General features: G+C 33.7%; 1 non-coding gene across 1 annotated transcript; it reads left to right on the top strand.

Annotated features, from left to right (window-relative positions):
• Window positions 1-15,562: 15,562 nt before the first annotated feature.
• TRNAH-GUG (transfer RNA histidin (anticodon GUG)) lies at window positions 15,563-15,634 on the top strand. Its single transcript has one exon. It is a non-coding gene; the product is annotated as a tRNA-His (tRNA).
• Window positions 15,635-23,201: the final 7,567 nt, after the last annotated feature.

Raw genomic sequence — 23,201 nt, forward strand, 5'->3', positions numbered from 1 at the left:
TCTTGGTTGTGAAATAAACAACTTTTGTTAAGGGATTTCTCATGAAAACCATAATTAAACCATTTTGTAAAAGTTGGTGAAATAGATAGTAATGTTGTGAAATATTGGAAATTTAGGGTTGTCATAAGAGAGATAAATGGTAGGTTAGGCTTGGATGATAAGGAAATTCGATAAAAATCGATTTTCGAACTTAGGGGTAAAATGGTCATTTTGTAAAAGCCTAGGGGCAAAATGGTCATTTTGCCCAAATATAGATTTATTGAATGCCTAGATCAATAAAATGATTAAAGGTGTGAATTTTTTTTATTATAGATCAAGAAATTCAAAATTCAAACTTAGATTGGAAGAAGGCTCAGCAAATTGATTAGACTAACTAGTCGCCATATTTTGTAACCCGAGGTAAGTTGTATGCAAATAACACAACTGTATTGTCATTATATGTCTTGAATTGATTTAGCATGAATTGCTTGATTGTGGAATTGAGAATGTATGAAGACAATTGGGATGGTAACATTCTCGGTTAAACTATAGGAAATAAATTGGATATTCATGCCATGACATATGGGTTATTGCGAGCTAGTGTAAGACCATGTCTGGGATATGGCATCGGTATTGAGATGAGAGCTAGTGTAAGACATGTCTGGGACATGCATCGGCCTCGAGATGTAAGCCAGTGTAAGACATGTCTGGTTCATCCATCGGCTACGAGATGAGCCAGTGTAAGACCATGTCTGGGACATGGCATCAGCATTCTACCCCATGTTTGAGGCTTAATAAATATCTGGTAGTGTTCCGAATGGTTCAATGGTGAGAGTTATAGTTTAAGATCATGAGAAAAGTATAATTGTGTTGTGAGTAATACAGGTACCTATTCGATATATATATATATAAGATGAGAGTTCGATATATGCTATATGATGGGTATTGGATAGTGACGAGTAAGTTATGCTTATGCCTACTTTTGTATTAAGAGCGCGTTGTTAAATGGTAAAGTTTTTATATATTTGTATGCTTCTTACTAAGCTTTATGCTTACCCCCTCTCTTCTCCATTTCCTTATAGTGTAGCCTAAATAGCTCAAGAATTCAACGGACGTTAGAGGCAACGATCACACTATCATCCGGAGCACTCGGTATAGTTATAATCCTTGTTTTGTATGTGGCATGTATAGGACTAGACTTTAATGTTATGTTTCATTGATAAATAGCCAAATGTGTTGGCTTAGGATGTATACCTTTAATTTTTTATAAGGCAATGGATAATGGTCAATATTCATTTTGATATTTATGAATTGAAGATGATATTTTCATGGATGAGTAAATTGCACAAATGAAATGTTGTCCATTGTGGCTATTTTGGTTATGTAATGTATCCTTGTATTGTCATAGAGTGATTTTATGCAGGTTATGTATGGAAGGGTGTGTGTCTAGGCTGTTTATGACACACGGTGCACCACATGGGCGTGTGACCCGACTGTGTGTCCCCTCCACGTAAAAATTTACAAGTCAGTATGCATAGTAGTAAACACAATGGCAGAGACACGGCCGTGTGTCTCAGCCGTGTGAAGGACACGGCCTAACACACGAGCGTGTGCCTTGGCCGTGTGACCTTTAAGAATTGCTGACGTTAGAAACAGAATGTCCAGGTTTTTGCACATGGGCTAGGACACGGGCGTGTCATGGCCGTGTGAAGGACACGGGCCAGGGACATGGGCATGTGCCAGGCCGTGTGAAAACCCTGTAGGTGTGAATTTAGAATTTATTCCACACGGGTAGAGGACACGGGTGTGTCCCTATATTGCTTAGGCCGTGTGAGCCACACAGGCCAACAGCACGAACATGTTGAATCGGTCACACGGGTGTGTTGCCCCTCCCACACGGGCGTGTGCCCCCGTGTCTAGTAATATTTTTCCAAGTTTGTGGGAAGATCCGAACCATTCCCGAATGGTTTTAAATGAACGTTTGGAGCCTCGTAGGTCGTTGTTGTTAAGTGCTTGATAAAGATCGAAAAGTTTTAAATTTGACCAAATTTTGGTGACTCATAAATGTGAGAATGTATGTGTTCAAATTGGGGAACGCCTCGTATTCCGTCCCGGTGTGGGCTACGGGTGTGGTGTGTTACATATAAATTATGAAAGGTAAGTAATCTCTCTTAGTAGCGTATGAAAAGTATATGTGTGGGTAATGATAAACAATGTCATCAGTTTGAGTTCAGTCTATCTGTGTTATGAAGTAAAAACCATCATTTATGCTCAAGTCAGTACCATTGGTTTATTATATGTGAGATGTGATAAGTGGTGATGGAAGGGGAGATATGTTTGTGATGCCTCCAGTAGGGCAACTATATTACAAACTAGACTGATACATCACGAAAAAACGTGCTATTCTGAATGAAAATGATATAATGAGTTAAGAGGGAGTATATAGTGAAGAAAGACTATAAGATATGTTTATGATTCTGAATTCTGAGTACTAGACTGGCATGAGGATGAGTTGTCTATCTCATGTTAAGTTGGCATACAATAACTACCCATGTGTTATGTATACTAGTGTATTAAGTTTGTCTATGATTTGTGTATGCCATTGGGCATACCATTTTCATCCTGTGTAACTCCTTTTGAAAGGTTTGATATTGAATTGTGCATTAAAAGTAAGACTTATATGTACTTATTTATGTTTTGGAAATCATTAAGCTCGTATGAACTTACTTTGTTATCTCTTTTTTCTCAAGCCTGTTGACTGAAGGAAGGATTTCTGTGAAGGGACTACGCCAAAGCACTGTTGATATTGTGAGCCATCTGATTAGTTCTGTATCATGCATGATCTTCTGGGGGTGGTATATAAATTTATATATTGAAATCATCTTAAATAATGATCTATTATTTTATCAAAATAATGTTTTATAAGAATCTTTATACTTTAATGCTTGAATTTATATTATTATATTTGGTTCTATGATTACCGCTTTGAATTTATACGTTAAATGGTTTTATTATTGTTTTAACTACCAATGATGTGCATTGCAATGTTACAATTCACTATGTTTTTTTTCGAATATCACAAATTATAAAAAAAAATGACTCTAAGTATTGTTGACCTAATAATCTGGTGGTTTTAGCAAAACCAAGGTAATAACGATAAGTTTTTTAAAAAAAAAACTTGGCAAAAATAGAGGTTTTCAATTGAACGGTTTTACTTGGTCATTTCAGTGGCCAATGTAGCCTTCAAAGTCCGGTCATAACACCTAGGCCAGGTTAGCGAGAACGTAGATTTGAACTTATCCTGCACATGAGAAATAAATCGTATGATGAGTATATCACTCAATAGTATTCCTATAAATCTAAAACAGTATAAGAAGATGGTATAATTCGTAGTTAATAGAATCATCATCTAAAAATTTGGTTCCTTATAACTCAAGCATGAAACATCATTCGATATACATTTCTAACTGATAAAAATCAAACCGTGTTACCCTACAATCGATATTCTGAGCTCACATGCTCATATTCAACTTACTTCAATCTGTCATCCCGGATTTCCTGACAACAGTGACCTACCACCCGCATTGCCTGACAACAATGATTTATGTTATAGAACTATCATCCTAAATTGTCCAGTAATGATGACCTGACACCTCGGGTTTTCCAACGATGATGGCTTACCACTCCAGATTGCCTAGCAGCGATGATTTATCAATATAGTATTCTCATCTCAAATTGCCCGGCAACGATAACCTGCCACCTCGAATTGCCCGGCGACGATTGCTTATCAATTGAAATTTATCATTTGTCCTTTCCTTCGTTTCATACGAACCAATTTATGATTCATAAAAACAAAATTCATCAGTTAACAAATGCTTCAATAAGCTTCAACTAATTTCTCATATAGATTATTGATTTTGAATTATATCTGTAGTTTATACTTTATTCACTTTAGTCATTGTATCAACATTTAACCTCAATATATATCAATATAATTCAATTCATCCTAAATAATTCATTAAGACAATCTATTATGTAAAGTAACACAAATATATGAGATTTAATTAAGCATTAGACTATAAAAATATTTATCGAAAACTTCGAGCTATCCGTCAACAGCTTTAGCTTTTGCTTTCCTTTGCACGATTCCAGGTCAACATTAACTACAGATTAACATAAACATATAATTTTTCATCAATAGTCAACCAAATTCAGAATCAATCGACATTTTATATGAAGTTTGCATTTTATTCAATTTAGTCCCTAAAATCGGGGCTAGATTTCACCCTAGTCCATTTGGACTTCTTATTTCCTAATTCTATAGCCAATTTTACATTTTTTCATTCTAATCCTTAATGTACAAAACTATCAATTAACTTCACAAATTAGTTTTTTTTTTCACCTCTAAGCTTAAAATCTATCAATTTAATACCTAAAACTTTAAGAAAACAATAATTGTAGCTTTCTAAAACTTTAACAATTTTAAAAATTGATACATGAGCTAACTAAATTAAATTTTCATGATCTCAAAAACATAAAACTTACAACAAAAAATGATTAACTTAAACTAACCAATTGAAACTTTGAACTTTTAGAACCGTAGGCGGTTTGTCCCTTCTTCTTCTCCTTAAGGTTCAGCTATTGAAGATGGAAAGAGAGAAATGTTTTTCTCTTTCCTTCCAACATCAAATTTTTATCATATAATTTATTATAATATTAATTATTTAAAATTAAACTTAATAATAAAACTTATAATGCTTCCTCTTACCGTCCACTATTAATATTAGAATGGTCTAATTGCCATTTTATTCCCTAGTCCTTGATTCTAGTTAGAAATTCTGTAGCAATTGAAATTTTACCACTTTTACAATTTAGTCTTTGTACCTCAATTAAACACTAATTCAATAAAAAATTTCCTATCCAAAATTCAATTAACTAGAATATTAACTCCGTAAATATTATTATCAAATATTTATGGGCTCAGTTTACGAAAACGAGATCTCAAAATCGTATTTTTCAACACCACCGATTTTCGGGTCGTTACAATATATATAGGATGAATCATTGGTACCTATGTTAGATACTTTTTCCAATGTGGTATCTACATTATTTTTTAGTCGAATGTAGTACTTGTATTTGATAAAAGTTATACATTTTGATACATGAAGTTAATGGTGTTAACTTTTTAATGTTTAATTCAAGTTTTATAATTAATTTGATGAAATTCATAATTAACTAATATTAACAACTAACTTTCATCAAGGTAACCCTAAAAACTAACAAAATTGTATGTAACAAATTAAATACAAAATTAAATAAATCACAATTATCACTAAATTTATTCTATTAACAAAATAATTAGAATTCAAACCTAATAATATTAGCAATTAATTTTCACCAAATCAACTCTAAGCTCGAAAAAAACACTAAAAAGTCAACATGTTCTTTTTGGGGTACCAATATATATATAACTTTGCCAAATTAATTTATTGCATTGGACAAAAAAAATAATAAACGTATCATGTTAGAAAAAAAGCTTAAAAAGCATCATTTGACCCCTAAACTATACCATTTTTCTCACTTTGGTACCACTTCTTTTTTGGCTTAGGTTGGTTCCTAAAATTACATTCTGTTAATTGGTTTAGTCCATTATTGTTAAAAAAACCTGGTTAAAATGTGGCCTAATTAGAATGTGTCTCATAACATTTTAATCCAATTAAAAAGTGCCACTTGACATCCATATGTAATAATAATAAAAATAGATTAAACATTCTAAAAAATAAATAAATATCATAAAAGATAAAAAAAATAATTTAATTAATAAAAATATAATAAAATTATAGAAGGCTACCCTTTGACTTTGGCCGGAGTTAACTGATCGTTAATCGATGTTGATCAGCTATTGAACTAATAGTATTTTAAAGTTTTATTTTAGATAATTTTTTTTATTTTTTAAAATTATATATATTATTTTGTGCAAAAAATATTTTTAAAATTTTAATTTTTTTTCTAATATATGAATTTTATAATCTTCTTATTTTTCTTAATTTAATTATGTTTTAAATATTTTATTATACTTTTTTTTAAACAAATATTTTTACATTATTCTAGTTTTCTAGTTCTTATATATGTATATTGAAAAAAAAATCTAAATTTTATTATATTTTTATTTTATAAATTATTTTTGAATCTTTATTCTTTTTAGAATTTTAATCTATTTTTATAGTTAATACATATAGATACCACGTGGCACTTTTTAATTGGATTGAAGTGTCACATGATACATTCTAATTGTGCCACATTTCAACTAGTGTTTTTTTTTAAACGATAATGGATTGAAATAGTTAACAAAATGTAACTTTAAGTACCAATTGGGCTAAAAGAAAATTTAGATAACAAAGTGATAAAAATGATATATTATAAGAGACAAATGATGTTTTAAGCCTTAAAAAAAAGTGTTACACTTGAGTAACTAATAATATGATAAGGTCTCCTAAGTATTTGAAAAAAGTCCCAAGATTGCTTTGCCTAGAGTCCTAGAGAAAGCAGTAATTGCTATGGCTTGGGATGGAGGAAAGCGGTGGTGACGATTAAGGGAGGAGGGATGAGATTTCTCTTCTTATAGAAGAACCTATTCAGTTGTCAGTCAAAGGTTCGTTGGTGGTACGAAGCGCAAAACCTAATATGTTATGTACTATTTGGACAGAGAAGCTTTACAACCCAGAAAGTTTTAGAGCACAGATGAAAAGTATATGGAAGACAAGGAAGAAATTTGAAATATAGATGGTGGGCCAGAACTTATTTTTGATAGTGTTTGATTTGGAAGAAGATCTGGAGATAATATTAGAGGGGAGACCATGGCTGTTTTGCAAAAGTGTTATTTTATTTGAAAGATTAACCCAATCGGTGGAGAGAAGTCAAATTCAGCTTACATCATCACCGTTTTCGATAAAAATAGATTTGTACTTATTAGAGTTTGATAAGAAAGATATCTTGCATGCAATTGGTGTCACCTTTTGGGGGGTTATTAGATCTGAAATTAATAGAGATTCATGTCAGCTTAGGATTAATTTGAATGTGTAGAAACTGCTTCGACGAGGTATTTTTGTCTCTATTGATAATGTTAATAAATCGTGAGTTCCTTTTAAGTATGAGAAGTTACCGATGTTTTGTTTTGGATGTGGAAGAATAAGGCATGGGCTTCAAGGTTGTCGTCAACTAATTCCTGCAGAAAAAAGTAAAATCAGTGAGGATCCACTATATACGTTGGCGTTAAAAGCTGAATCAAAATTAATTGGGAAAGAAAGTATGAAATTTAATGTTTTTTCAAAAAAGGTTGGGGGCTCAAAGCTCTTATCTAGGAAGTTAAAATTTGTTGAAAAATATTACTAAAAAACTAGTAGGGGGAATAACGAGATTAGGAGGCTATAGAAGAATATGGAGGTGATGGGAGGAGAGGGGGTGATTGAGGAGCAGGCAGGGGGACCTATAATAAAGGAAGATGAGAATATGAATGATAGTATGAAACAACAGATCAATAATATAAACCTTGGTAAAAAAAAGAGATGGAAGAGAATTGATCTGGTGGTCACGATGAGTCAAGACAAATCTGACAGTAGAACGAGGAAGAGGAAGTCCCCGGAAGCAGAAACTGATTTTTGTGGCACGAAGGTTGCATATAAAGACGGGAAAAAGCGTTTGAAACAGGATGGATTAAAGGATCGTGATGATGGTTTTATAGATATGATGAATGAGAATTTAGAGTTAATTGATGTTCCAACAATTTTGAGATCGGCGACTGCCAAGAGGCATGCCGATTGGACACAATGAAAGTTATAAGTTGGAACGTTTGTGGATTGGGGAGTCCACGGGCAATAAGAAGGCTGTGATATTTCCTGAAACAGTATAATCTCCATATGGTCTTCTTAATGGAGACAAAACTTGATAAGCAGCGTATGGAGAAAGTCAGGAGGAGTTGTGGGTTTTTGAATGGAATTGATGTCGAAGCGGAGGGCTCACGTGATGGGGTGTGTCTAGTATGGAAAGGAGATACTGAAGTAAGCCTAAGAAGTTACTCTAGGAATCACATTGATGTAACGGTCAAAGAAGAGTAAGATAGTGAAGAATGGAGATTCACGGGGTTCTATGGTTCACCCTATGGTACTAAAAAAATGTTTCGTGGAATCTGTTAAAGAAACTGGGAAAAGATCAAAATCTTCTATGGGTAGTAAGTGGTGATTTTAATGAGATCATGTATTCTTATGAAAAAAGTGGGGGTTCACTAAGAGAGGAGAGAAGAATGGAGGCCTTCCGAAAGGTTTTAGAAGAATGCCAACTAGAAGATTTGGGTTATTCTGGGGTGTGGTTTACTTGGGAAAGGGGAAATTTGCCAGAAATAAATATTAGGGAGAGACTTGATAAGGGAGTTGTAAACGTTAAATGGAGGCATCTTTTTCCAATAGGTAACATTCAACACCTACCCCATTCTATGTCTGATCACTGCCCCCTTCTTCTAAACACAAAAAGTGGCAACGCTTATGTGGGAAATTCAACATTTAAGTTTGAGGCGTGGTGGATCATGGAGGAGACGCTTGAGAAAGAAGTTAAAGTATCATGGGAATCAACAATAGGATCAATAGATGAGAAAATTTAAAGATTACAAGCAATCTAAAGGTATGGGCGAGATTAATTAAGAAAGGGCGAGTGGGAGTAAAGCACAAGCTCATGAAGGAGCTTGATATGCTAATGGCGAAGGAGGTGACTGATGAAACAATGGCAAAAATTGTTGATACTAAGTTTCATTTGAATATGGAAATTGATAAAGATGAAGCATACTGGGAACAAAGGGCAATGGCAAATTGGCTGAAAGTAGGGGACAAGAATTCAACCTTTTTTCGTAGATTTGCCTCTTTTCAAAAATGCATCAATACCATATCCAAGCTGGAATTAAATGGTGGAGGAGAGGCTACTGAAGCAAGAGAGATCAATGAAGTTGCTACTTTATATTTCTAGAAGTTGTTTACATCTAGTAGAGTTGAGGATCTTTCTTATCTCCTATTCAGTATTGAAAATAATATTTCACCGGATATAAATTTTGTTTTATTGTCAACTTTTACATCAAAAGAAGTGTATATGGCCTTGAAAGAAATGGGACCTACTAAAGCACTTGGACCTGATGGATTTCCAACACTTTTCTTTCAGAAATATTGGCACATTGTAGGTGAGGAAGTGACAAATTTCTATTTAGGAATTTTAAATAATGATCATAGTTTTGGCTCTTTTAACGAAACAGATATTGTGTTGATCCCAAAAACCCCAAATCCCACAAGGCTAGCAAATTTTAGACCGATTAGTTTATGTTCAGTCCTCTATAAAGTTGTGGCGAAGACAATTGTTAATCGGCTCCAAATAGTTATTGGAAGATGCATTGATGTAGACCAAAGTGCTTTTATCCCGGGAAGGTTAATTTCTGATAATGTACTTTTAGCATATGAAATTCTGCATACTTTTCGACAAAAGCAAACAGGGAAAAAAGGATACATGGCTGTAAAGTTGGATTTAAGCAAAGCCTATGATTGGGTTGAATAGGGTTTTCTTAAAGAAGTTATGCTATGAATAGGTTTTGCAAAGGAATGGTTGGAGCTGATTATGAAATGCATTACCACAACTTCTTATGCAGTTAATACAAATGGAGGGAGGGGAAGACTTTTTCAACTGACTAGGGGTTTGCGGCAGGGTGATCCTTTAAGTCCTTTTCTTTTCCTACTTTGTAGTGAGGGACTTTCATCTTTGATGAGACTGGAAATGAAGGAGGGGTTACTAAGAAGAGCAACGGCTAGTAGAAGAGGCCCAGAAATCTCACATTTACTCTTTGCACATGATTGTATTTTATTCGGTGAAGCATCAGATAGGGGAGCAATGGTGTTAAAAGGAATTCTGAAGTAGTATGAAAAGTGTTCATGCCAATGTGTTAATTTTGATAAATCCACAATTTTCTACAGTTCGAACACTACAGAAGAACAGAAGACAGTAGTCTCGACAATATTGAGGATTCGAAGCTTAACAATTTGGAAAAATATTTAGGTATTCCCAATGTGGTCGGCAGACGGAAGAAGGAGTCTTTTTAGCATCTCAAAGAGAAGGTTTATACTCGAATTGAAGGGTAGAGTACTAGATTATTATCACAAGGAGGTAAGGAAGTCTTTATAAAGTCAGTGCTTTAGGCTATTCCAACCTATGCTATGTCTTGTTTCCTTTTACCAAATTCTTTTTGTGGGGAACTAAAAAGGTCATTTGCGAAATTTTGGTGGAAAAAAGGATATGAAAAACGAGGGATTCATTGGTGTAAAGAAGAGGGTGGTTTGGGTTTTAGGAGCATGGCTCAATTTAATGTCGCACTTCTAGCTAAGAAAGGGTGGCGAATTTTAAACAATCAAAATTCTTTGGTTGCGAAAGTCTTAAAAGCCAAATATTTTCCGAGTGTGAATTTTTTAAATTCGCGTTGGGGAATAACAGTTCGTATACATGTAAGAGTATTTGGGCTACAAGAGGTATTTTAGAAGCGGGATTATGTTGGAAGGTGGGCAGGGGTACGGATATTTCCGCTCTTAATGATTGTTGGATTCTAGATGAAAAAAAACTAGATTATCGTCTTTAATTAATAATTTGAACGATTTTAAACTTGTTGAGTTAATTGAACCAAGCAACAGAATATGGAAGAAAGATTTAATAGTGTCTACCTTTCCGGAGGAAGTAGCCGAGAAGATTCTCCGTATTCCGTTGGCAGAAGAACCCCACGATGATTTTTGGGTCTGGAGTGGTGAGGCGTCGGGCGAGTACATAGTACGTAGTGCCTATAAACTATTACAAAGCATCGAAGGCGATCCTACAGCTTACGCTTTACAAGCCGACTATAAGGAATTCTACAAAAAACTATGGCTACTTAATCTATCTTCTAAAATAAAAATTACAGTCTGGAAAATATCATGGAATTATCTACCTACACGAGTTAACAACGAACACAATAATATGCCCTCAGTGTGGAAATGGATCAGAGAATATTGACCATCTTTTTTATGCATACCCTGTTTCAGATTCAGTTTGGAGAGAACTATCAGGCCAGTTTTCTATACAAGAAACCCATTTGGGGTTTTTACAGTGGCTAACTTGGGTTTTTTCACAGAGTTCACAATCTCAGTGTAGACTTTTTTGCTGTGTATTATAGGCCATTTGGGGAGACAGGAACGCTAGTGTAACACCCCGTACCCGAGTCCGTCGCCGGAGTCGGACACGAGGGGTTTGCAGACTTAAATCACTTCCTTGCACAATCCATTTTAAAATTTTCCAGGCAAGCTGGCTAAGTGCGTCACTGTCACCTTAAAAATCATATCTTGAGTTTCACAACTCGAAAATCAGCTTCGTGATTTTTCCCTGAAACTAGACTCATATATTCATCTACAAATTTTTTTCTAGAATTTTTGGTTAGGCCAATTAGTACAGTTTATTAGTCAAAGTCTCCCATGTTACAGGGATCGACTACACTGACCTTTGCACATTATGACTTGGATATCTCCCTGTACAGGGCTTCAATACTGATGTCGTTTGTTTCTATAGAAACTAGACTCAAAAAGGAATCTATTAATATATGGCATGACTTCTAATTATCTCTGGTTAATTTATAATGAATTTCCAAATTCGGAATAGGGAATCCAGAAACCGTTCTGGCCCTGTCTCACGAAAACTTTAGCATCTCATAATATACTGTTCATATGAACGTTTCGTTACTTTCCTATGAAAATAGATTCATCAAGGTTCGTTTTCATAATTTATTCACTATTTAATTCCATTCCTACTATTTTAGTGATTTTCCAAATCTACATCATTGCTGCTGTCAGCATCTGCCTTTAAGGTAGACTTTACCTATTTCATAGTTTCCATGATTCAACTAGCCCTTTTAGCATAAATAGCACAAATTATGATAGTGATTAACCATTCCCATGGTCAATCCTTGTTAAGCATATCCATACCAAATGAGTATAACATTATGCTCAAACATATATAAGCCATTTTCGCATGGCTATCCAAAATTATACAAATCCAAAGGGTCCATGACCCACAACAAAAAGGGTAGTCCTATACATGCCATTTCGAAGTTCAACCAAAATTGTACCAAAAGGGGCTTTGATAGTGTGGGCGACTTCGACTTCAAAATCCCGAGTCCGATAGCTGAAGAACCAAAATCTATAAAACAGAGAATCAAAGAAACGGAGTAAGCATTAAATGCTTAGTAAGTTTTGAGCAAAGAATTTAGACAACCAAAGTATAGCATTCATGTAGCTAAACGGATAATTTCATATGCACAAATTTTCAATATCATACTTACTTCACATTACCAACCCTTTTATTCATACACAAAGATCAACTTAGCCAAAGGCCGGTAGCTCATTTATCAACTGAGCGAATACTTATTTGTAAGGGCTCAACTAATTCAAAGCACATACGAAACATACCTCAATGTTGGGATGTTACAAGCGTATTAACTGAAATTTTTACAGCAAGATCATTCATTCCCAAATCACGTACCTTCAGAATTTAACCGGATATAGCTACCCGTTCAAATGCCTTCGGGACATAGCCCGGTTATAGTAACTCGCACAAATGCCTTCGGGACTTAACCCGGATTTAGTAACTCGCACAAATGCCTTCGGGACTTAACCCGGATTTAGTAACTCGCACCAATGCCTTTGGGCTTAGCCCGGAATTAGTATCTCGTACAAATGCCTTCGGATCTTAGTCCGGATATGGTCACTTAGCACAAAGCCTTCGGGACTTAGCCCGGACATCATTCGAATAACCATGCACATTTAACAATAAATCATGACACATTCATATTTCATTTTCATTAGCAAAACTCAAACACAAGACACTTATCACTCTTGCCATTTCGGCTCAATAGCCACACACAAAGAGCACGATTTTGATTTGCTTAAAACATGATCTAATCAAATAATAATTTAAGCTCTATTACTCAAGAACTTACCTCGGATGTTGTCGAACGGTTTCGACGGCTATTCGACCACTTTTTCCTTCCCTTTATCGGATTTAGTTCCCCTTTGCTCTTGAGCTTAATTCAAACAAATTTAACTCATTAAAGTCTCATTTTGCTAGCTTATGGCCGAATATGACAAGGAGTTTGATAGGTCATATGGCCACCTTTTAGTTCAAATACACAATGGTCATACGCATTTTTAATCACATCAAGCAATTTAATACAATTCATTCGAACATCAAAAGAGAAGCTCAAGGTACTTAGCCCATATATACATTAGACACTAGAGTCACATATGTACGAAATCACGAATCGAATTCAACATACTAGCTAATATTTCCCCTTAGCCGAATTTTCTAAGTCAAGCTAAAGCCATCAATAGGCTACCTATGGCCGAACATACACATAACTTATGTACTTATTCATGTGGCCGAACATACATGTCTATGTTGGGGCCGATTGCATCACAACACCATACCATTTCAATTTTTGGTCATGGTTAAACAAAGAACTTAATGTCTCACTCAAAAATGCTAAAAAGAAGATTCAAGAATCATCAATCCACCATCACATGCACCATTACAAAGCTTCACTTTTAGCATGCAAATGATATCAACACCAATCCACCTTGGCCGAATATCATCTCCATGACATAGTAAAGATTTGAACCATGGGCTATTTAGAACTCAAGCTAACTACTAAAACATGCATGCATCTCATGGAACATCATCAAACATACCTTAGTCTATCAAACCACCATAGCCGATTTCCTCAAAGCTCTTTTTCCTTCTTTGTCTTTCTCCTATTCGGCCAAGAACAACATGAGAGCTTTTCTCTTCTTTTTTTTTTTGGTCATGCATGAGAATGATGAACACATTTTTTTCTCTTTGTTTTCTTCTTTCAATTTCTTATTAGTTTATTGCCCATGCTTCTTATTTTATTCTTCCATTAACACAACATGTTTCATGACATGTTTTGCCCATGCTTCTTATTTTATTCTTCCATTAACACAACATGTTTCATGACATGTTTTGCCCATGCTTCTTATTTTATTTTTCCATTAACACAACATGTTTCATGACATGTTTTGCCCATCATCCCTTGTCATGGCCGGCCACTAGTACTTAAATGGGGGGAAATTGACATGCAAGTCCACCTCTTTGATTACATGCACTATTAGGCCACTTGCATTTGCCTAGCACATTTCTAAATTTTCTCACATAAGTCCTATAAACTAAATTCACATGCAATTAACTAAATCGAAGCTTAAAACTTTCACACATTTATATTCACATATTTTAGGCAATAATTATCACATTCAAATAATTTGGTGACTCGGTCTAGCGGTCCCGAGACCGCTTTCCGACTAGGGTCACTTTAGGGCTGTCACAGCTAGAGTGCATAAGAAAGCGAGCAAATCTAGAAAGGAAATAGTAAGTTTTGTTAACAGCTATATATTAGAGTTAGACGAGAGTGATAAAAAAACCCAAAAAACTCTTTCGTTACTAGTAAATGGAGACGTCCACCTGACCAGGTTGTGAAGATTAATTTTGATGCAGCATATGATGCGAGAACTTGTCAATCGGCAGTAGGAGTTGTGGCAAGAAATAATGAAGGAGGTGTTCTTTTATCGTGCTCAGCGATTCATCAACGAGTTGCATCTGCCTTCGCTGCTGAGGCACTCGCGTGCCGGACACGACCTAGATCGGTATTGACATGCAATGGCAAAAAATTATTATTGAAGGAGATTCCTTGTCAATAATAAAAAAGTGCAAGGAAAAAAGCCCAGATAAGTCCTTGGTAGGTGCTTATATTCATGATATTCATTAGCTTTTGTTAAAGTATAAGGAGTGTAGGTTTGAATACATCCCACGAATAGCAAACTGTTTAGCGCATTCTTTAGCAAAAGAAACATTGAAGAATCAGGAGGAAGTTTACCTAGTAGGAAGCGTTCTAGAATCGGCAGAGAAGCAAGCGAAATGGGATAGGGCGAGAGAATCAGATTGAAAATGAAAGGAAGAAAGTGAAAGAGGGGAGTTTGAAGCGGGATACCCATGGATTTGATGGAAAAATGCTCCCCTTGGGAATATGGAAGAGTCTTGATGAAGAAATGTCCGATGAAGGGACAAGACGGCAATCGTTTAATTCTGATTGGGTAAGAAAAAGACGTAATTAATGTGCTTCTAGAGATATTTGACCTTTTTTCTATTTTTTGATTTTTTTTACAGGCTAATCTCTTACTTTTGGGCCTTTTTTTTTGGGTTTTTGCATTTAGGTTAAGTTCTATTTTCACGTTACTATTGTTTTTTGGGCCAAGTTTTACAGCTGGGCTCCTTTATGTTTTACTTTCTCTTTTAGTTTATACTTTGTATTTATTAAGTTATTTCCATAAAGCCCAATTTGATTCAACAAAAAAAATAATAATATGATAAGGTTGGAGGATTTGAAATTAAGAAATAATATATATGCCGATTTGAAGGGCAGGGAGTATTGCTAAAAGAATATAAATTATACATGCTTCAAACACCACATCTTGTGGCTGTAGTTTAGTGGTAAGAATTCTACGTTGTGGCCGTAGAGACCTGGGCTCGAATCCCAGCAGTCGCATCAATTTTTTAATTTTTGTTGCTTTTAATCAAGCCAGCATTCTTGCTGACCATTGGTCTGCTAATTCTATCACAGTATATGGTTAAGTTTTGGAACCTCTCATAAATCTCACATTCATGCAAATGCAACTTCCTCACTCTCTTGGAGCTCCCACAACTGTCTCAGAATAACATGCCCTTCTGCTTATGCTCCCCTTGTTTTCCTCCTTGCCATGGAAGTATTTTATCTTCTTTAGAAACTATGGGTTCAAACGTAAGTGTCAAATACGAAAAAGTATCTAATTCGAGTATAATCAATTTTTTGGTGGAGCATAAGGATGTTCAAATATATTCTTTCCTGCTATCTTCTACTTCTAATGATTATCATATCTGCAGTTCTTATGAGTTAAGCCTTTTTTTTTTTTTAAATTTCTATGGAGTATTGTGGTTCATCCTTTCAAGTGTTTATTTTTTTTTATGCTTATAAGACTGTCATGGTTCTTACAATATTCGGATTACCACACTAAAAATACAGGTGCGCCAATGTTTTTACCTTTGCCGACCATTATTGTCTGAAGAGTGAACCTTTCGTTAATGGTTTTTTCCAAGGGATGTTGGTACTGCTGGAGGAATCAAGACATTCCTGTCTTGTCTAAAGTATAACTTGGGGATCTTTCAATCTTCAAAATAGCACTACCCTCTAAGTTAGGAAAAGACTGTCCCAACCTGACCCGTATGTGATGATTCGGAATTATCTTCTTTGACCATTCACAGCTGCGGGTCTTTCAAATTTTGGTTATTTTTATAGGCCGGGTGTCTCAAATGATTCAACCCCAGTATTCATTTAGAAATTAAGAATTATTAAAAATAAATAAAATATCGGTTTCAAAAATCAATCAATTCTTTTCCTTGCTCTGAACTGGTATACCAGCTAATCTCTCCTTCAGATTATGAAGTTTGGAGCATCTCTCAATTTTTTTTCCTTGGTTCAAAGTAACCTCATTCTTTACATTTGTAAAGGTAGGCCTTAATCATATCAAATAAAAAGAATTTTAAGTAAGCAAACATATTAAACGTATAAAGAAGCTTCTAACTGTTTCTGATTGTTGACAGTTGTGTTCCACATTTGATAAATCACTAATCTGATGCTGAAAGTAACTGTTTGCTTCAATCAATCACAGTTTTAGGCGCCAGTTACTCAATTTTCTACCTCACACGTCAACTTTCTCTCTTCTTCTCAATAATTCTAAACCCATTTTTCATCACTTTTAAATAAAATGAATTTAAGTTTGACTTTTTTTTTAAGTGAAAATTTGAATTCGAGGAAAATAGAATAAAGAGTTTTATCTTCCTTTTTTAAAATTTAATTTAATTTTAAATTTATTCGACATTCAATGTAAATATCAAATATAAAAGACATTTGTGAATGAGATAGTGAGATAACCTCCCACCAGCAGCAGTAGTTGCATGATTCTCATTATAATTGGATGATGACATAAAAATGGATTCCAGGGTGCCATTATCCTTGTGATAAGGCAGTGATTTGAGAACTAAAGATCTTTGTTTTCTATCAGTTTGTTTGCTTTACCTTTTATATTATTATTATTATATATATTTGCTTTATGAGTGAATTATTTTTGTCTGCTTTTGATGCTCCCATTTGATTCTTTTCTAATGCATCTAAAACAGGTTAAATCAAATCATTACAAACAGTGATTCTTTCAACATGACAGCTTCACACCCTGTAATGAATAAAAAAAATGGTACTTTAATCTTACACCTAATTAACTAATGATGGGGTAACAATAAATTGAAACATAGAATTTTTGACTCAAACAGTTTGATATCTCAGTCTCTCATCAATTTTGTTCATCAAAATGGTTATAAATAGGAACTGTCTTTTAACACATGCTAGTAAATGCATGTTCCTTAAACCTGCAATGGCTAATTTACTTTCCCGTTTTCTTAGCAACTTTCCAAGCAACCAAACAAAAGGGAAATCTAACAAATCTTTTTCTTTTTCCTTTTTTAAGGGATGTATGTGTAGCAGATGGCCATTGCTTTCATCTTTTTCTTTATATTAGGTGGTATTAATATTAAAAAGGTAATATATGCACTATCAAAGAAAGAAAAAAAAAAGTATAGCTTCCGTGCTAGGTATCCTAAGCTTTTAAGTGGGGGACTTTTGTTAAGGGAATTTATTCTATTGGCCCAACTTTTTCAATAGAATTAGCAAAATTTTGATGCAAAAGATTAACGGAGCTTATCCCTGTTTAAGGGGTTGATCCGGTTTATGAATTTAGTCGGGATTCGATATGACTTTCGGACAACTAAAGATTTGTAGCTTTTTAAGATTTGGGTATATAATGGTTGATGTAATGGTAATAGTAAACATGATGTTGTTGGTTGAAAGTTTCAGAAATTGCAAAGTGCATGAGCTTTGTTTAGAGATGCTGAAATAAGCTGTTAGTTTCTGTTTGTCTAAGTGACTTTCCAACTACTTGCTGTCAAATAAAAGAGAGCAATATTGAACTATACATGACAATGAAGCCGATGTGCTAGCCTAGGTACAATGAAGTTGATGGATTGGGGAGGGCAAAGGAGAGAAACTAAGGGCATGTGTCAAGTAGGATTCTCATATTAAAGGTCAGGAAAGAAATATAATTTTGTAAAAATAATATGTATTAGATTGATTTTGAGAATTGTATTAACAAGGTCAGATATGAATCATAGTTGAAAATGAATAAAATTTTGAAACTATTTTAATGTTGTTATTTCCGAAAGAGTGACAAACAAATAAGTAAAGTAAAATATTGAAAATAATAATAGGATAATAAATTTTAAAAAATTGAATATGAGAAGAAATACATATTTATATTCAATGATAACATAAGAAAACACAAAGCGGGGACATTGAGGGACATCTATTTTGGAGGGTTGGTAGTGTCTTCTTTTTGCCTTTAAGGGACAAAGGCAGAGCTAAATTCATGTGACTTTGATAATTTAGTGTTCAAAGAGAGAGTTAATAGAGTAGTAGATGGTGCCATCCAAACACACCCAAGTGGTATAAAAAAAGAACAATCATTTCCTACTCATTTGAGGGTATCATGTTTCCTTTGGATCATATGGTCAAACTCTCTTTTTCTAGTCCCACTTGTTTGACTCCTTTTCGGCTCCAAGACCTTGCCTGCCACTTCCTTTTGCTGTTTATTGGATCCAAAGGTTGGTTCTTTCATTCCGCCAACCCAAAGCCATTAGATCAGATGGCAATCCTATTAACTGTAATGCAAATGTTCAATCAGATTTGGTAATTTAGCCCCGTGAGGTGGGGGCAAATTGTGGAACCCTATAATCTTATTTCTCTAAATCTTTGGTTGGAATACAATTTTCATGAGTTTTCACGGGATTTCATGATCTTTCAATTGATTATCTTGATTTTTACATTATATCGTGAATACAATTCAATATTTTTTATACTTGATGATTACTCTAAATTTTGTAACTCAAAAATGTATCTACTCAAGTTCTAAACCAATATTTCCGGATTCTACTTTGTAACTTTAGTAATGGGTAATTATATGGGGATGTCTTGATTTCAAGCCTTAGCATGATGTTAAAAAAAGTTTAACAATAATAAATTTAAGGGTAAACTATAAAAATAATCACTTTTGTTTGCCTCATGTTATATTTTAGTCACTTATATTTGAAATATTGCGTTTTAGTCACTTATGTTATTATTTTGTTACGAAATGATCACTTTTCCGTTAAGTTCCGTTATCTCCCTAACGGTAATCTTACGTGACAGTCCAACTAGATTTTAAATTCATCCGGCTAATACATACTTCATCCGGCTAAATTATGCATTTGATTTACAATTATAATTACGTTCTTCAATCGGGGGAAGGATGACTGTCCTTTGTAATATACATCAATGAAACTTTTAATATCGTACAGTTGTTATTAATACTCGGATTTATAACAAGCCATATGGAATGTTTAGTTCTGTTTTATTTTAATAACACATGAACAATGTCGACATTAATATTTAAGGCAAACTCGTGGATTATAAAGTCAATGAAAGTTGGTAATATTGTAAAGTTGTTTTTAATACTCGATTTTATAACAAGCAAACACCGAGAACAAGAAAGTCTAAAATTTGCCCTCAAAGTTTGCACATTTTTGCATACAAGTCCTTATACAATTTACATTCGTAACCCGGAAGACTATAAGTATATCTGGTAATGCATACTTCATCCGGATAAATTATGCATTTGATTTACTAGTATAATTACGTTCTTCAACCGGGGGAAGGATGACTATCCTTTTTAATATACGTTAATGAAACTTTTTAATATTGTACAATTGTTATTAATACTCAGATTTATAACAAGTCATATGGAATGTTCATCCTCACACTAATATATATAGATAAACTAAAATATATATCTTGTGGAGCAAACTTATAAAGTAAAATTTTCATAAATTATGCGCAAGGTATTCATGGTAAAGACAACCACATGTGAAATTAAAATTGATTACTTTCATTTTGCAGACCAAATCAGCAACCAGCTGAAGTAAAAAAAAAGTATAAATACACGATCAAAGTAATGCAGTGCCTGTTTATTTCTTTCTCTCCTTTTTACAATGCCAATTGAGTGAAAATAATTGTTAACTATGAGACAAAATATTCTGATTTTTCTAGTATGAAATTGCTCATATTATTTGGTAATTAATTTCAAATTTACATGTTTGTTTTATATTTTATTTACACCCATGATTTCTTCCTCGTCCTCTTCGACCCTGTTAGCTTTTTCTAACCAACTCTTAATAGGAGTGGATTGACAACGCATAAGCAAAAAAGTATTTGGAGATGGGACTACAGTAGCTTGATCATCTACATGATTGAGGGAGCATTTACGAGCAATCACAATTCTTAATATGAATCTGCAAGCCTGAAAAGATCGCATATTTCAAAACCTTAATATCAATCAACATGATTTTGTCGCATGTTTAAAAGAACATTGAAATAAATAACTTATGGAATAGAGGTAAATTTGAGTAGAATATTACCAATTCTCAAAGAAAATTAAGGTGCACATAGCATAGAAGGGGAGTGTAATAGCCTTAATTTGACCCTAGCGGAAAGTGGTTTCGGGACCACAAAACCGAGTCGTAAAAATAATTAACCGTCATATTCGATGCTTATTATATGTGAACGTGCATGTGTGAAAGTTTCATACTGTAATTTTGTTAATTGTATGTGAAATTATTAAATAGGACTTATGTGAGAAAATTTTGAAATGTGATAGATAAATTTATAAGTGGTTTATTAATACATATGTTAAAGAGTTTGGACTTGCATGTCAAATGTCCCTTTTTGTTTATAGTGGCCGGCCATGTTGATGTTTATGACAATATATATGTATTATTTATTAGTTTTAAGGCAACTAAATGGCTTTATAATTTTTATAATATTAATGAATAAAGAAATAAGTAAAAATTTGGGTGAAGAAAACAAAGCTTTTATCTTTGTCTTCTTGGCCGAATTGAAAGAAAGAAATGGGGCAAAAACATTCGGTCACTTGAAGCTTGAAGAAGGTTAGTAAATTATGTTAGTTTTTGAAATTTTAAGCTTAGTTTAAGTTAATTAACTAGTTTCATATTTAGCCCATTTGAAAACTTTGAAATTTGGATGTTGGTTTGAGCTTTCGGTTGTGGTTGTCAAGGGAGGAGATGAGATTTTGTTTGTCTTGAACAATCGTTTGGTATATAAATGTTAAATGGGAGCAAATGCCGTTTGGGTGATTGAAATAAATAATTAGAGGTTTAATTATCAAAAGGTTCGGCTATGTATATGATTTTTAAGGTATAATTTTGAATAATATAAGTAATGTTATGCATAGGTTTTGGCTTGATATTATCTTTATAAGTATAATTAATTCATTTTGATAATAAAGTATGAGGTGATAGGTAAAATTATTATGGTGGCTTAGGTTTAATGACATTCGGCTATGGATTATAAGTATTAGCTAATTCGGCATAAGAGTATAAGTGTTCATTTCTTTGTATTTGAAGTCTTGAAAAATAGGTAGTGGTTAATTAAAGTGATGAAGGCTAAATCTTTAAGTTTGGTTAAATTAGGCATTCGTCATTTCTTATGACATTAGATATAAGTGTATGAAAGATTAAGTTTAAGTAGTTGGTGCGTTAAAATGTTGATGATTTGGGTGCTACCTATGGTTGATTTAGGTACGGGCTTTGCATGAGTAAAAATATACTTATGGAGATGGTTATTATATTTTACTAAAGTATCACTATATGCATTTATATTAAGGAATATTCAGCTATGTTATATATATATATTGAAATGATTATAATGGATAATATGTAAGAGTAGTTTCAGTTTGTCAAATATGCGGTATGTGTATGGAAAATTGTATAACTATGATGCATTGAAGTTACCCTATATGATCGAGTAGATAATTAGATTACTGGTAGTATATATATATGTAATTTTTTTATTCATGGTAACTTGGCATGTGGATTGGGTATATGTTAGTCAATATATGCATTGGAGGTGATGTGTTAAAATAATTAGGTATACGGTTTGGTTTCATTATTGAGTATAAGGGTTAAGTGCTTTAAATTGCCTTTGATGTTCGAAATGATTAAACAAATTTATTGGTTTAAATTAAGCTCAAGAGCAAAGAGGAGCTAGATCCGATAAGGGAAAGGAGAAAGCAGTCGAATAGCCTATTCACAACTATTTAAAATTTTCTGAGGTAAGTCTTTGAGTAATGGAACTTAGCTTATGATTTGATAAAATCATGATATATAAGCATAATATATAAATTGTGACCTAATGTATCTACTTGAATTAAGTAGTGAGATAAGTAATTTGTACATATGACTTGTATCCGAATGGTTATAGAAATCATGTTGGATAGTGAAACGAAATCGGGTTCTTTGCATGTGACTATTGAGCCGAAAGTGAAATTATTGATAAGCATGTTGTGCTTGAGTTCTAGTAAGGTAAATGAAATGCTAATGTATTATGATATATATATATGTGAACGATAATTGAGGATTTTAACGGGCTAAGACCCACAGGCCTTGTATGAGATATATATCCGGGCTAATTCCCGAAGGCATTCGTGCTGGTGTTATATCCGGGCTAAGTCCCGAAGGCATTCGTGCTGGTGTTATATCCGGGCTAAGTCCTGAAGGCTTTGTGCTGGTATTACATCCGGGCTTAAAGTCCCGCATGCTTTGTAGTGGTGATTGGATTTTGGTTTTAAACCTAGCAGACTTAATGCCGAAGATTGGAGTAAGATTTTGATTTCGAATGATCGTAGTAAACTACCATTGAATATGTTCAATACATTAAGTTGGTCAGGTATGTATTATATACTTTTATTTGTTAGATTGATCAGAATTGAATCATGAATGCGAAATGAGAAGTATATGTGAAAATCTCATATGTGTATGTGTGTATTCGGTTATGGTGAAAGGTTATATGAGATTGATTTGGTGATATACATGTTAAATAATATGAATGCAAAGAATGGGTAATAAATCTGCTTGAGACA

The sequence above is a fragment of the Gossypium hirsutum genome, chromosome A13, assembly GCF_007990345.1.
Source record: "Gossypium hirsutum isolate 1008001.06 chromosome A13, Gossypium_hirsutum_v2.1, whole genome shotgun sequence".
Taxonomy (NCBI): domain Eukaryota; kingdom Viridiplantae; phylum Streptophyta; class Magnoliopsida; order Malvales; family Malvaceae; genus Gossypium; species Gossypium hirsutum.